At 36.3% G+C, this 17,346-nt stretch overlaps 1 long non-coding RNA gene across 2 annotated transcripts in view; it reads right to left on the reverse strand.

Moving 5' to 3' along the window:
- Positions 1-2,559: 2,559 nt before the first annotated feature.
- The window catches only part of LOC116561961, a 93,337-nt gene continuing 78,550 nt past the window's right edge, over positions 2,560-17,346 (reverse strand). The window contains exons 1-3 of one of the 2 annotated variants that reach the window (XR_004273683.1): positions 5,026-5,351; positions 4,719-4,817; positions 2,560-2,988 (exon numbers count right to left, since the gene is read on the reverse strand). This is a non-coding gene — a long non-coding RNA (uncharacterized LOC116561961). Of the gene's footprint in view, positions 2,989-4,718; positions 4,818-5,025; positions 5,352-17,346 lie in introns of those variants that run through there. The other variant, XR_004273684.1, reaches the window with a different exon arrangement.

A 17,346-nucleotide genomic window follows, 5' to 3' on the forward strand; every position in this document is an offset into this window, starting at 1 on the left:
AGGAAAAGCTCGTCTTTTGAAATATTTTCAGAAGATATGGTACTTATTCGGTAGAATATGAAGACTTGCAGTGCAATACTTACCGAAGACTTTCAGAATCCAAGACTCTGTCAGTCTTGAAAATGCATTTGCCTTGAGCTTTGAGTGTGCTGGTGGTGGGGAGTTAAGTATTACCCCAACTTTTGTAGGAAAGAGCCATTTCAAAGTTCTCAGAGGAACATATAGACAGCTTTTTGAGTGTTATCCTTCTTCTCTGCTTAGCTTGTTAATATGAAAATAGATTTAGAAAACAATTTTTTAACTATATTGAAACCTCAAATAAGCTTTCTTGAGCCCATCCATCTCTGTTTTGTGCTAGACATTGTGGCACTATTTTTGGAGACATATACTACAATAATGGAAGAATGAATTTCACACCTTGAGCTTGAGGAATTAATATTAAAATGTTTGCGTGTATTATATAAATAAAAGGGAATGCCACTTTATTTAGTATAGATGTGCACTGTAAATTAAGTGCTAGATACTTAGTGTGAGATATTTAAGGGGTAGCCTGACAGGGGAGATTTTAATCTAGTAAATATGTATCAAATATCTTTCCTTATCTCTTTTTGATGACTTGGAACATAGACATAAGTCAGTTACAGTCTTTGTTCTCTGGTTTCTTAAAAATCTTTAAGGAAGTATTGCCAAAGAGGACAATGAACATGAAAGCATAGGTTAGTAGTCAGTCTGTTTTTTTTAAATGGGAAGATTGGAAATGAGTTAAAGATAACTCTATTCTGGAAACAGCCTGCCTGCTACATTTTAACCCTAGTGCCAGTGCTTTCCTAAAGGAAAGCCCCAAATTGCCCATCACTTCTATATCATTTCATATTGAAAGTTGGGAAATAGCTAGGCTGAGTTAGCTTGACCTGATAACTCACTTGGCTTTCTCTCCAAGGCTCTAAAGCCTTTTTTGAGATTTCATTCCCATTGATAAAGACATTCTGAAGTGATGCTTTTTCTATCCTCTATTATGCAACAGACCTTTTGTTCACAAAGAGTAAGAATTGGAAAGAAAGAGTTTAGAAATCTTACTGTTGTGGAAACTAAGACCTCCTGTTACTCTTCATTTTCTTCTATTTGACATTTCCACAAAGTGCTATTAGTGCTGTTTCTCAGAGAAGTAAGAAATCATGCTTGGTTGGTGTATCAGCAAAGGCCTCATGAAATGATTGGAATTTGAAAAGAAGTCTAAAAGCAGATTAAGATTTCAGTGGTGGTGATAGTGGAGACAGAGGACATTCCATTTGAAGTGGAGAGTATGAGTAGAGGTATAAATATAAATATGGGACATGACAATGGCAATGTGTAGTTACAATTTGTGAGAACTAAACATACATTGATGTGAAACTATTAGGTAAATTCTGGAATGTAGGTGTCAGTGACATTTTGGAAACTGTTAAATGCAAAGATCTACGTTTCCAGTAGACAGTGAGAAGGTCATGGAATGTTTGATTGGAATGTGGTTGAAGTTTATCTTAGCAAAATGTATATGGCTATCCACCTGTGAAATTATTTGGAATAAGGCAAGCAAATAATGGGCTATGAAAATAGCCAAGGCAAAATATCTGAGTCTGAATTAATTAGATGGCAATTGTCATGAATATGACTTGGAATAGAGTGAGTGGCTCTGATGAATGAGAGGAGAAATGGGAAGGTGAATGAAGATGACTCCAAGAGTAGGTGTCTGGTTGATTAGGAACATGACAGTACCATTGCTGGCAACTGGATAGTCAGAAGTGGGTTGTTCCAGATGAGGGATGCATAGCCACTAGAGGTTTTGATGTTTTAGACTCAGGTGTGTATATATTTGCAAAGCTATATTTTAGAATTATGAATCTGCTGGGTATAAGAGGGTGGCTTGAAAGGGATAAATCCTTTGAGCAGCAGGTGGTTGGTCATTGTTAAAAGTGTTTGAGACCAGGCTGGCCAACATAATGAAACCCTGTTTCTACTAAAAATACAAAAAAATTAGCCAGGTGTGGTGGTGCACACCTGTAATCTCAGCTACTCGGGAGGCTGAGGCAGGAGAATCACTGGACTCTGGAGGTGTGGGTTGCAGTGAGCCAAGATCATGACATTGCACTCCAGCTTTGGCGACAGAGCAACACTCCGTCTCAAAAAATAAAAATAAAATAAAATAAAAACTTCAAAAGGATAATTCCCAAATGGCAGGATACATAGTTAAGAAACAGTGAAGCATCACTGTGAATAATGCTGACTTATGATTGTATAACTAAAAGGACTTGTGTCTAGCAAATGGTCATGCATATAGATTTTTTAAGAACAATTTTTGGGAGCATAGCACTTACATAATTTAAATACAGAAGTCAGTTTTGACCAAAAAAAAAAAAAAAAAAAAAAAAAAAAAGCAGTCTTTACTAATTCTTCTGGGAGGCACGCACACATCCACAGGCAAGGAGGGGAGAACTCCATGTATTTCCATGGAGGGCCCCCCATAGTCAAAGGATTAAGACAAGAAAGACACATATTGATAAAGAAATTTTAATAACTGGAAGGAAAGGATAACACTTTTCAGCTTACAGAACTTGAGTACAATTACCTGACATCTATTTTTAAGAAAGAGAAGGAAATTTAATTGAATGCACAGTTAGACATCTATCAAAATGAATTTTCTTTAAAAACCTCATATAACAATATCCCATTTCTCTCTCAGCATAATGATTTCTTACCAACAAAGCCTGTCAGTGTTTCCTAGAAGCAATATTGAAGTGACTTCTTGCTGGAAATTCAGCAAATGAACTTTTTTTGCTCCCAGAATCTCTCTCCTCATTAGGCTAGTTAGAAATTCGCCCGGGGCTCCCAGCCCATCTTCTCTCTGACGGATGCTAAGTGTAGAGAAGCTAATGGATACTTTAACTGTTAGGGGGTTTTCGATTCAATCCCTTGCAGCCTGGCAGCTCACTCCAAGTCCTTTCAGAAGAGCTGCAATCATATGCACAAATATGATGGTTAAATATGGGCCAGAAGGAAAATCACATTTTTTTTTCATGATAAGGGAGATACTTGTTAAAAATGGGAAATAATCTGTGAAGGTATTCGATGGGCTGGGACTTTCACACCTTCAAGAGGCCCCTCCCACTGAACTGTCCCTATAGCAATTTGCTCCTTGCAGGGAACAAATGGGGAAGGAATCCCTTTTGCCATTTCTAAGTGTGCTGTTACAGCCTCTTCCTATGGGCCATCATATAATATAAATGTTCTTTAAGTTACCATCTAATAGCAATTACTAATAGAATATGACAGGTTTACAATATTTTGAATTTGAAATGAAAAAAACTGATGAGTATCTTGTAAATGTGAAACATGTTTTATGTAAACGTGTAGTATCTGAGAATAGGTTTAATTAACCCTTTCCAATTACATTAACTTTCTTAGATTTTCCCCTTCCGTCCTTTGTATCCTTTCTGCCCTAATATCAGCACCAATAAATTGGTCAATGATTATTCTCTAATTGTCTGTGCCCCATATTTTTCTCATCTAGTCGGAAGGTTTTTAAATGATCATTTTTTTTTGTTTGTTTCCACTTCTCAGTTCTCCTCCAACAAGCCTGCCCATGAAGCTCTGACTTTACAATTCATGAGTGTGTTCTTAATGTACAGGTTAAATTTGGTTTGGGGAAACATGGGCCTAGTGTTTTAGATCGTTTAGATTCAATAATCCACAAATGTCTAGACATTCAAATAAGGTCAGAATAAAAATCTATTCTTTGAAATGTATTTAGCAATTCCAGACATCGATTTGGAGAAATATGTCTTCCACAGGCAACTGAAAGAGAAATCTGTTCTGGTTCTAAATATGAATCAAAGTGACAAGACCCAGACCATCTTATCTATTTAAATGGAAGATCATTCTGAAAGGTATAAAGATGCTCCTGCAAACCTGTCTGGTGCCAAAGCATCAAGGCACAATTTATCCCAAATGACTACCATTGCTGTGAGACATGAGTTGAATGTAAAGAGGCACTGGAGCTCACAATTCAACATTGACGGGGTTGTTTTCCCCAGGATACTACCTCATGATTTCTTCAAGTCTATTGACTCTTTTTTTTCCCCCTTGGGAAAAATAAGATGCCTGTTTTGTTTGGTGGCTGCAGGACTTGGTACTACACGATCCAGCCCATGTGTCTCTGGTGACTGTATAAGCACCAGGGCTTTTTGAATCTACGGAGACAATGTGTTGCTGTTCTGGCAGTAGCATGTCTTACCGTTATCTCTGATGGTGTGACCTAACATAATGTGACACATACTAGAAGAAGTGATGTGACAAAATGGATCAGTCAGGCAATGCTGCGCATGACAAATATGCCATCTCATCTGAACCCAGTCCTGCTTTTAGCAGATACTAACTTAAAGGGCGTATCACTTTTGTCCATATCCTTCAAGGTTTTTGGTGATAAGAAGGCCATGTAAAGGCCACATCTGTTATGGATGTAGAAGTAAGCAGTATTCGGTAGTAACAAAAGGCGATGTTTGAGATGTTATGTGCCCAAGAAATCAGTTGGAGGAGGTGTAATTAGGTGGTGAGAGCGAGGATAAGCTATCTATCCCCTCTACCACTTGGCCTCTGGGACTGACAGCTACAGCAAAGCAGTTAAGTTGTGCTTCAGTAAGATCAAGTGGGAACGACACAGCTGAGAAAACCTTAATCTGTACCTTTAATAATTCATTGCAGAGAACTTCACAATTTGGTTCAAGTTGATTTCCTTGTTCAACTATTATAGTTCACGCCTTCATTATATCCACAGCCAGGATCTGGTCAAACATACAGAAACCACTTTAAGAATTTTGAACAGAAAATTTGGCACAGAAATATATCTAAAAGTTGTTAGAAAGGGTTATAGGAAACACTAGGAAATGGTGGTACGATCCAGAGATAAGAAAGTCAAGGAAGCATCTAACAACCTTCTTTTAGGAGTAGAGAAGCAAAAGAGAGAAAAGAGAATTAATGCATCAACCCTACCTACAAATGCTTTTTGAACCTCAGCTTTTCCATCCTTTATCAGCTACTTCTGCTGATGGGAACTAATCAGAATCCAACTGGAAAAGGAGGCCAAAGAATGCCATTTTTAGTTTTTCAATGCCTTCAACACAGAACACAGAACAGTGGGTAGGAATGGAGTTCAGTACAGAGAGACAATATTTGTCATATTATGGTTTAGTTATTTTAATAAAAGGTGAACAAGGCAAGGATATATTTTTATGTGTATAATGTATATATACATAGACATGTATACGCATGTACACAAATAACTACAACACCTAGTGATAATGTGCTAGACTTAAGTGTCAGGTAAGTGTGTGTTTATTCCTAGCTGTCTTTATATGCCTGGGACTGAACAATAACACCTGCTATGTATTCTTATTAGTAGGATGCAGAGGATGCAACATATTCTAAAGATATGGCATATTTAGTTACAGTGCACATTAAATGCTTTAAAATGGCTTATACTTTAATCTCATTTGACAAAGCTTTTGCAAATATTAGCACTATAGTTCTTCTCACTTTGGAATGGATTTAAAATACTGTATGAGAACTGATATTTTGCTACTTACTGTCTCTTCAATTGTGGCACAATAAATACTTGATATTTAAATTAAAGGTTGACCCTAATACCTAGGGAAGAGAGTCACACACATTTACTATGTTATTAGAAATATTTTTTTAAAAAAACCCACAGTGTCCTTTTCAGAGTAGCATAGAGTAGGAGAAAAACAGATTGTAAAAAATTAAATAATTTCCAATATGAGTCTCAAAAGGAATTTTCTACAACTTGTGTTTTCATGTCACAGAAATGCCTTGCTGTATTGATCATCACTGAGAAGTGAGGTGCTCTACTTAACTGTTTTTTATATATGCGAAGACTACCTTTTTAATTTATTTTTAATCATTTCAATATTTTAAGAGTAACATTTATTGTTTTCCTGCATATAAAATTAACATATGAGAGAGGAGCTGGATCAAGATTGTAAACTGAGCCCATTTTTTTTCTTACTATTTCTGCACTAGAAGTTAACTGAAATTATAGAAATAATACTTTTATATAAATAATAGAAAGTAAGAAAGGGTCTCTTAGGAAATTCTGGAAGAGAGAGAGTAGTTGGGATAAATTTTCAGAGGGATCAAAATATAGAAAATTGCCAAATACCAGCAATAAGAGCACTCTTTTTATATAAAGTTGAGAAAATCCAAGCTTTATGACAAATTCAAAACCACTAGAGGCCTGTAGTATAATCAAATTACTGAACTTGGATAAACTGGGCAATATGGATGCCTTCAGCTCTCTTAATGATGAGATTTTGCTTATCGTGTGTGTGTGTATGTGTGTGTGTGTTTGCACATGTATGTGTTTTAGTTTTTTATTTTTTAATTTTTTATTCTTTAAGTTCTGTGGTACATGTGTAGAATGTGCAGGTTTGATACATAGGTACACACGTGCCATGGTGGTTTGCTGCATCCATCACCCTGTCATCTACATTAGGTATTTCTCCTAAAGCTATCCCTCCCATAGCCCCCCACCCCCTTGCTATCCCTCCACTAGCCCCAACCCCCCAACAGGCCCCAGTATATGATGTCCCCCTCCCTGTGTTCATGTGTTCTCATTGTTCACCACCTACTTATGAGTGAGAACATGCAGTGTTTGGTTTTCTGTTCTTGTGTCAGTTTGCTGAGAATGATGGTTTCCAGCTTCATCCAAGTCCCTGCAAAGGATGTGAACTCATCCTTTTTTATGGCTGTATAGTATTCCATGGTATATATGTGCCACATTTTCTTTATCTAGTCTATCATTGATAGGCATTTGGGTTGGTTCCAAGTCTTTGCTATTGTGAACAGTGCCACAGTAAACATACCTGTACATGTGTCCTTATAACAGAATGATTTATACTCCTTTGGGTATATTCCCAGTAATGGGATCGCTGGGTCAAATGGTATTTCCAGATATATATCATTGAGGAATCCTTATACTGTCTTCCACAATGGTTAACTAATTTATACTCCTACCAATAGTGTAAAAGCATTACTATTTCTCCACATCCTCTCCAGCATCTGTTGTCTCCTGATTTTTTTAATGGTCACCATTCTAACCGCATGAGATGGTATCTTACTGTGGTTTTGATTTACGTTTCTCTAATGACCAGTGATGATGAGCTTTTTTTCATATATTTGTTGGCTGTATAAATGTTTTCTTTTGAGAAGTGTCTTGTTCATATCCTTTGCCCACTTTTTGATGGGGTAGTTTGTTCTTGTAAATTGGTTTAAGTTCTTTGTAGATTCTGGATAGTAGCCTTTTGTCAAATGAGCAGATTACAAACATTTTCTCTAATTCTGTAGGTTGCCTGTTCACTCTGATGATAGTTTCTAGTGCTATGCAGAAGCTCTTTAGTTTAATTAGATCCCATTTGTCTGTTTAGGCTTTTATTGCCATTGCTTTTGGTATTTAAGTTATGAAGTCCTTGTCCATGCCTATGTCCTGAATGATATTGCCTAGGTTTTCTTCTACGGTTTTTATGGTGTTAGGTCTTATGTTTAAATCTTTAATCCACGTGGAGTTAATTTTTGTATAAGGAGTAAGGGAGGGATCCAGTTTCAGTTTTCGCATATGGCTAGCTAGTTTTCCCAATACCATTTATTTATAGGGAATCATTCCCCTATTGCTTGTTTTTGTCAAGTTTGTCAAAGATCAGATGTTTGTAGATGTGTGGCGTTATTTCTGAGGCCTCTGTTCTGTTCCTTTGGTCTATATCTGTGTTTTGATACCAGTACCATGCTGTTTTGATTACTGTAGCCTCATTTGAAGTCAGGTAGCATGATGCCTCCAGCTTTGTTTTGTTTTGTTTTATTTTTTCTTTTCCTTAGGATTGTCTTGGCTATGTGGGCTCTTTTTTGGTTCCATATGAATTTTAAGGTGGTTTTTTCCAGTTCTGTGATTAAAAGTCAATGGTAACTTGATAGGGATAGCATTGACTCTACAAATTATTTTGGACAGTATGGCCATTTTCATAATATTGATTCTTCCTAACCATGAGCATGGGATGTTTTTCCATCTGTTTGTGTCCTCTCTTATTTCCTTGAGCAGTGGTTTGTAGTTCTCCTTGAAGAGGTCCTTCACATCCCTTGTTAGTTGTATTCCTAGGTATTTAATTCTCTTTGTAGCAATTGTGAATGGGGGTTCACTCATGATTTGACTCTCTGTTTGTCTGTTACTTGTTTATAGGAATGGTTGTAGTTTTTGCACATTGATTTTGTATCCTGAGACTTTGCTGAAGTTGCATATCAGCTTAAGGAGATTTTGAGAAGCTAACCTGATGTCAAGATTTCTTTTGCTTCCTAAGGGTTTTTAAAGCTAGATTATCCTTTAGAATCTGAGCATAATTTTATGATGTCCAACATTTTTGTAGGTATTTATTTTTAAATTTAGTCATTTAACTGAAAGAAGTCAATTTGTGGTCAATATTTGGCAGTACATGGTTAAGTAGGGGCATGGATTTGACTCAGTCTTTTTACTTTGTCCAGCTTCTAAGGTCATTGGCTGGAGGGTCAGTGCATAGGCATAATGGTTTAGCAAATTTCCAGTGTCTTATAATCCTGATTGAAACTGTTCTATCTGGTTCTGTTTGTATGCTTTAACAAAACAAAACTTAGTGTATGTAAGTAAACCTTAGGAATATGTATTTAGTAGTCCTTTTCTAGAAGAAACTTGTCAAAATCTAAAATCAATAGAATTTCATCACTTTTACAAGTCAAATTAAGCACCACCGCCTAGCCGTTTCAGCTTTTTGCCATGATTTTACTTGGAATTTAGATCTTAGCATAAATGTACAAGGTGCCATTCATGTTAGAGGGCAGGAGGAAGAGGTTTTCAGGAATGAAATGGCCCTCAAAACTTCAGAAATTACTACCATGTAGTAAGGGATTTCTGGGGGTAAAAATACAGAGTTTGATTACCTGACAGTTTGTTTACAAATGAATCATCGCGATGAAGATGATGGAAAATATCTACCCTTTTTCTGTCTAGATGAATTCTTCTTTCCCAGGATCACAATCATGCTTTAAAAGTTTAAATTTCATCCTACATTTTTAACAATAATATCTTACATTCAAAATAGTTGAAACCCAGCATCACTTGCGCATCTTCACATTTATGTCAGTCAAATAGTGCTATATAACCACCTTTTTAATTCTTAAATTCAAGGTACATATTATCTTTATTTGGAAGATAAAGAATTTTTTCCCCACAGAGCAATGTCACAATTTTAAGGAATTTGCCAGTAATCACATAGCATGAAAAGTGTTAGAACTAGAATTTAATTCAAGTCTCAATGTTTCTAAAAACCATGCTCTTTATTTCTCTTTTAAAATTTATTTTCGCCATAGTATATAATCATTAATAATATGTGATTTAAACTAGGGTCTAAAAGGTGGATATTTTAATACCCAGAATGATAATGGTAAGGAAATCAAAGGAGGAGAGTAGGTAGAGATAAATCAGAAGCAAGAACTGACATGGCAATCAGGAAGACATACTTTTTTGGAACGCAGAAAATATGTATAGCAGTAGTACAAATAAGACAAAGATGCTAAAGATATTTTACACCAAGCTACTGTACCCCACATTGAGGTATCTGTAAGAGCTTCTGTAAGACTGGAGTGTCACTGAGGTTGACTTATTTTTGTAATCTAGGCATATATGCCATGTCTTGTAAGGAAAGAGACTATAAAAATGATAAGGCAAGTTAAGAGCACTTTGTGGTTGGTGGTAAGTCACATATGGAATAAAATTGCTTTATTTAGGGAAAATTTTAAAGAAATAAATACAGCATGATGATTTGTATGCTGCTGCCTTAAAAAATGTTTGTTACCTTAGGTAAGAAGTTGATAGGCTCTTCCTTTTTATGTATTTATTTTTTTGTTATACTTTAAGCTCTGGGGTACATGTGCAGAACATACAAGTTTGCTACATAGGTATATACATGTCATAGTGGTGTGCTGCATCCATCACCCCATCATCTACTTTAGGTATTTTTCCTGATTCTATGTCTCCCCAAACCCCTACCTCCTTCTATCCCTTCCCTAGCCCTCCCACCCCCAACAGGCCACAGTGTGTGATGTTGCCCTCCCTGTGTCCATGTGTTCTCATTGTTCAACATCCACTTATGAGTGAGAACATGTGGTGTTTGGTTTTCTGTTCTTGTGTCAATTTGCTGAGAATGATAGTTTCCAGCTTTATCCATGTTCCTGCATAAGACATGAACTCATCCATATTTATAGCTGCATAGTATTACATGGTGTATATGGGTCACATTTTCTTTATCCAGTCTATCATTGATGGCAATTTGGGTTGGTTCCAAATCTTTGCTATTGTGAACATACCTGTGCATGTGTCTTTATAATAGAATGATTTACAATCCTTTTGACATATACCCAGTAATTGTATTGCTGGGTAAAATGGTATTTCTGGTTCTAGATCCTTGAGTAATCGCCACACTGTCTTCTACAGTGGTTGAACTAATTTATACTCCAGCATCAGTGTAAATGTGTTCCTATTTCTCCACATCCTCTCCAGCATCCATTGTCTCCTAATTTTTTAATGATCACCATTCTAACCGGTGTTTGATTTGCATTTCTCTAACGACCAGTGATGATGACCATTTTTTCGTATGTTCGTTGGCTGCATAAATGCCTTCTTTTGAGAAGTGTCTTGTTCATATCCTTTCCTCATTTTTTAATGGGGTTGTTGTTTTCTTATAAATTTGTTAAAGTTCTTCATAGATTCTGAATACTAGCCTTTTGTTAGATGAGTAGATTACCAACATTTTCTCCAATTCTATAGGTTGCCTATTCATTCTGATGATAGTTTCTAGTGCTATACAGAAGCTCTTTAGTTTAATCAGATCCCATTTGTCTGTTTTGGCTTTTGTTGCCATTGCTTTTGATATTTTGGTGACGAAATCCTTATTCATGCCTATGTCTTGAATGGTATTTCCTAGGTTTTCTTCTAGGGTTTTTATGGTATTATGTCTTATGTTTAACTCTTTAATCCATGTGGAGTTAATCTTTGTATAAGGTGTAGGGAAGGGATCCAGTTTCAGCTTTCTGCCTATGGCTAGCCAGTTTTCCCAACACCATTTTTAAATAGGAAATCCTTTCTCCATTGCTTGTTTTGTCAGGCTTGTCAAAGATCAGATGGTTGTAGATATGTGGAGTTATTTCTGAGGCCTCTGTTTTGTTCCATTGGTCTATATCTGTGTTTTGGTACCAGTACCATGCTGTTTTGATTACTGTAGCTTTGTAGTATAGTTTGAACTCAGGTAGCATGATGCCTCTAGCTTTGTTTTCTATTTATTTATTTATTTATTTATTGCTTAGGATTGTCTTGGCTATGCGGGCTCTTTTTTGGTTCCATATTAAGTTTAAGGTGCTTTTTCCTTAGATTTAAAGTAAAATGAAATATTTAATTTTAGAAAGTGCTGAGAATGGGGATATTAAAGGTCATCCAGGAGATGATATTCAATAAACAATGTGGATTAGATCCATCACATGGTAGAGGACTGAATTTTAGAGCATTCCAAATAGAGGTGGTGATTGTTTTGAGTACATAGAAATTGTTCAAATATTAATTAAAATGCATTGATTTGCACAAAACAAAATTCGATTTAACAGGGACATCAAGTGCAACAGAGAAAAAGTAAACAATTAGAAGGACACAAAGATAGTTAAGTTGCAGAAGTATAGAAGGAGCAAGAAGTAGTCACATGGGACAAAGCAGAGCAATGTCTAAAAGGAAGTCTCTGGAAATGGTCACACAATGGTCAGTATGAAATCCAGAGCTCAAGGAATTCTGAAATATGTGAGTGGTAAAAAAGTAGAGCCAATTAATTATATGGATTTGAGAAAGACATGAAATAGCATAATCTTGCATTAATAATGTTTATTGAATATATACTCTAAGAAATACAATAAATATAATAGTAAAATGTCTTTAAAGGGTATAGTTGTTTGTAGCTTGCATGGCAGGGAACTGGGCCAGGTGCTAAGGTAATAATGAAGTGGATCCAATATAGTAGGGGTTCCCAACCCCAGAGCCACAGATTAGTATGGGTTTGTGGCCTGTTAGGAACTGGACCACACTGCAGGAGGTGAGCAAGTATTACTGCCTGCCTGAGCTCTGCCTCCTGTCAGAGCAGCTGCAGCATTGGAATCTCATAGGAACGTGAACCCTATTGTGAATGTGCATGTGAGGGATCTAGGTTGCAAGCTCTTTATAAGAATCTAATGCCTGGGGATCTGAGGTAGAACAGTTTCATCCTGAAACCATCCACCGCCACCTCCTTGCCATGCTCCCAGTCAGTCCATGGAAAAATTGTCTTCCGTGAGACAGTTCTTTGGTGCCAAAAAGGTTGGAGACTGCTGCACTATAGAAGCTATTCTTGAGGAGCTCCCATTTTTCTATGAAAGACTAAACAGGTACACAGTAGAAAAATGAAAAGTGCCCTCAGAGAAGCCAACAATTTGGCTTTTCCCCAAAGACATTCCCATACTAGTGACATCTAGTGTTTCCTCATTAATTCCTGATGAATGAGACCACCAGATACATTCTTTATTCGCTGGACTAATAAGCACTATGAGTTCAGGGCCTGTATCTGCCTTGTTCCTGCTGCTTGTGCAGTTCCTAAAACAGACTCTGGAACAAAGATTGCTTAATAAAACACTTAAAAAAAAAGTAATGGCTGGAGGGATGGACGAATGCATGAAGAGATGGAAGGAAGGATGGATGAATTAGTAAAAGAATGGACCCCTAACCATTGTTCAGATGAAATACTGCTTTACATGACCTTCTTTATTTTTCCAGTTGTATTTACCAGTCTATATATTTCTCCTACTATGTCGACCCTTGGGAAAAAAAGAAAAAAACTAATACTGTACTCAGCTGTCCTGTTTGAAATCTGCCACATTGTATCTCTCAATCTTGTGTTCTTAATTTCTTCCTTTAACATCATAGTAGCAGCCCAGGTAACTTACAAATACAATAAAAGATACTGTTAGATTCTTTTGAAAGATAGAAAAATGCAATTTTCTTCACGTTCTCAAAATGATATAGCTTTTGAAAATATTAGACTTTTTACCAACTTCTGAATTCAAAGCTAAAGAGTTACCGTTCAATTACTTTCCACATGAACATAATGTGATTTGATATTGTCACCAAGTTCCGACAAATGGAAAATTATTTGTACTTAGCCTGAGAAGTATTGAAGAACTCTATAAAGTTGATCAGGTTTTGCTAGACTTTGAAATTATTGCAGTCCCTGCAAACACCAGATACATCAAATTATTTGAAAGGGTGATGAAAAAAAGTTGGTCTGATTAAACTGAGACCATTCTGACTTCCTAAGCTTTTAGACAACCTAGAAACTATTGCACACTGCACATGTCTCTTTCTGAAATGTTCTCTGCCTTCATTTTTATGAGAGTGAAAGCACAGTTCTGTAATATATGAAGAAATCTGTGGATTCTGTAGAGACAGGAACAGCGTGACATAAATCTCAGAAAGTCATCTGATTTCACAAATTTCCCATTTGATTCCTGCTATTGTATGAGGCTGGGCTCTTCATCTCTATTAAAATCAATCTGGAAGCCTTGTTGAGATTGCCACCAGAGAAGCCAATACTCTTGTGGATTGGACCACAGATGCTATAAGTCTGAATGTACATTTAGGTATTGGTGTGCTCTAAATTTAAATGCATGGCTAATTTTGCATCTATAGTATCTTAGTAGAGTACTAATATGGTTCCTGAGAGAAGTGGCATTAAATCCACTCTTGGGGACTTTTTTGGGGGTTGGGTGGGGAATCGGATAGTCATATCTCTAAGAAAAATATGTGGTAAAGACCAGGGAATATGACATAGAATTTAATGTCAGACTTAATAATTTCCACAAGTTGGAGAGTAGAGAGAAAGATTTATATAGGAAGCATGACTTATGAGTGTTAAAGGCCAGGTATAGTCTAGGTAAGTTGAGAAAGGGCATAGATAGTTTAATGGTAATAATAGCTTTGGGCACCGATTCAAGAAGGACAAGGGAGCAGAAGATCCATATTTTGCAGGAGTGGCTGGGAGAAGTGCCACAGGAGAGCCAGAAGGCATCCTAATGTGTCCATATGCAAGGAATTTTCTGTTTACTCTTTACAATAGGGTGGGTTTTCTGTTTAGTGGAAGCATTTAGGTTCAACATCTATACATTTAGAAGCCACTCTATGTCCTTGATGTGGAATAAGGTTATGATACAGGTAATGTTTTAAATTAGATCTACAATACTTATTGACAACGGCAAACACTGTAAGGACTTAAAGCATATTGAACACTGTTCCTCTATATCTATGAACTCATGTATCCCTCAAAACAATTTAATGAGTTTGCTACTATTACTTCTGTTTCAGATAACCAAGCTGAGAATCAGAAAAGCTAAGAAGCTTGCTCAAGAATGGATAGTAATAAAAGGTAGGATTGGAAAACAAACTAACCTAGGCATTTGGGTTCCAGAGCCTGCTAAATGCAAAGCTAAAAGCTATGCTAAGCTTTCTGTTTGCTGTATATTTTTAGATAATAAACTTTTTACAATAAAATAACGTTTAATAGTTTTATATTACTGGTTAGTAGGGCTATATCAGAAGGTACTCAGTTCTCTTTTGGGTAAACAGTTTGTTTTCATTTTTAAAAAATGTTATGATAAGCAAAGCTGCATGAATTTTTATCTTTGCAAACACACCTCCAGGAAAAATCAGCTCTTAGCAGTGAAATGACTGGATCAAAGGATATGCATATTTTTAAGGATTTTGACATAGGCTGTCCTAAATCACTCTCTAGAAAAATTTTTCCCAATTTGCATTGCCCTATCAGATACTGAGATAACTTTCTTTAAATTCTCACCAGAAATGATCATCTTTTTTTATCTTTGACAGTTTAACAATTTCCATGTTAATCATTATAGGTTCAATTTGAATTTTTGATTATAAATTTAAAATGTTAAATAATTTCATGTTTAATTCTAATTTATATCTCTTCTTTTGTGTTTAAGTGATCTTACTGTTGTTTAATATATTTGTAATTGTGTTTTGTAGAGTTCAATGATCATTCCCATTGTTATAGCAAAGTTTTAGAGGTTTTAGTTGTAAAAAAAAAAAAAGCTTTCAAATTTATAGTCAAATATATCAATATTTTTCTTTAGAGCATTTCTGAGTTTAATGCTTAGAAACACTTTCATAATCTCAAGATTATAGAATTATTTGCTCTCATTTTGTATTGTTTTCTATGGTTTTAATTTTCAAAAATTGATTTTGATGAATTATCTAAAGTAGACGGATTGCTTTTGTTTTTCCTCAAAAAATTAGCTGCTTGTCCCAAATTTATCAAGTGACTGTTCAGCCACTAGTGCCACTATGACCATCATTTTTTTCTTTATGCCATTAAGAGAAAGCATAACATTAATTAATGGTATTGAGTAATGTTTAATCATATAACTTAAATTACTTTATGTTCTAATATGTTAGCTCTTTTCCCTGAGACCTTTATCTTAATTATCAGAATGTTTTTTTTTTTCTGGTTATTGGAAAATAACTTAATCTTCATTATAAAAATGCTACAAACTTATTGCAGAAACAAATCAAACAGTAGAAAAACAGAAGAAAGGTAATAATCACGATTTGGTTTTTAGGTTTTATCCTTCTATCTCTGTTGGTTGTTGCTTTTAACATGCATTTTTGAAGACAGTGTACATATTGATTTGCAATTATTTGTTTTATTTGAAATACTTTATTTTTAGAGCTGCTTTAGGTTTACAGCAAAATTTAAATTACAAGGAACATTTGTTACAAACGATGAACCTACATTGTAACACAATGCACACAATTTACATTAGGGTTCATTTTTGGTGTTGCACATTCTATGAGTTTCATCAAATTTTTAATGATATGCATTAAACATTACAGTCTCATACAGAGTATTTTCACTGCTCAAAAATCCTCTGGGCTCTGCCTGTTCATTTCTTCACATTCCACTCCTCCCATTCCCCTGGCAACCACTGATCTCTGTACTATCATCTCCATAGTTTTGCCTTTTCCGGACCCTCATATGATTGGAACCATATAGAACATCACATTTTAAGATTGGCTTCTTCCACTTAGCGATAAGCACTTAATTTATCTCCATCTCTTTTAATGGGTTGATACTTTTTTTTCAGTGCTGAGTAATACTCCATTGCCTGAATGTACCACAGTTTATCCATTCACCTACTGCCATACATCTGGGTTGCCTCCAAGTCTTGGCAATTATAAATAAAATTGCTACAAACATCCACTTGCAGGATTTTGTGTGGGCATGAACAATATAGAATGTTTTATAGCTAAATATACATGTATAGCATCAAGTATAATAACTATATAGTTTGGCAGCAAAAAAAAAAGTATCAGAATTTATTCAACTAATCACATATTGTTTCATTTTCAGGCAGCTTTCAAATATTCTGTTAAAATAAGCCAACATTCTTCTATACAAATCTTTGAGGAAAGACATTGTATTGCAAGATGTTAAAGCAGGATTGCAGGCAAGATGGCTGAATAGAAACCACTCTGGTGTGCAGCTCCCAGTGACAGCAACACAGAAGGTGGGTGATCTTCACATTTCCAATTGAGGTACCTGGTTCATCTCGTTGGGACTGGTGAGACAGGGGATGCAGCCCAAGGAGGATGAGCTGAAGCAAGGTGGGGTGTCACCTCATCCTGGAAGTACAAGGGGCCAGGGAACTCCCTCTCCTAGCCAAGAGAAGCCATTAGGGACTTTTCCCAGCTTTCCCACGGTCTTCACGGCCCGCAGACCAGGAGATTCCCTCAGGTGCCTACAATACCAGCACCCCAGGTTTCCAGCACAAAACTGGGCTACCATTTGTGAAGACACCAAGCTAGCCACAGCAGTATTTTTGTTTGTTTCATACCTCAATGGAGCTTAGAATACCAGCAAGTCAGAACTGCTTACTCCCGTGAAGAGAGGGGCTGAAGCTCGGAAGCCAAGTGATCTGGCTTGGCAGATCTCACCCCCACAAAGACCAGCAAGCTAAGATCCACTGGCTTGAAATTCTCATAGCCAACAGAGCAGCCTGAGCTCAACCTGTGACATTCGAGCACAGTGGAGGGAGGGACATCTGCCATTGCTGAGGCTCCAGTAGGTAGTTGTAACCTCGCTTGTATAAACAAAGTCACTGGGAAGTTTACACAGCAACTGGGCAGACCCATGC

The sequence above is a fragment of the Sapajus apella genome, unplaced genomic scaffold (assembly GCF_009761245.1).
Source record: "Sapajus apella isolate SASKATOON/1434 unplaced genomic scaffold, GSC_monkey_1.0 scaffold31, whole genome shotgun sequence".
Taxonomy (NCBI): Eukaryota; Metazoa; Chordata; class Mammalia; order Primates; family Cebidae; genus Sapajus; species Sapajus apella.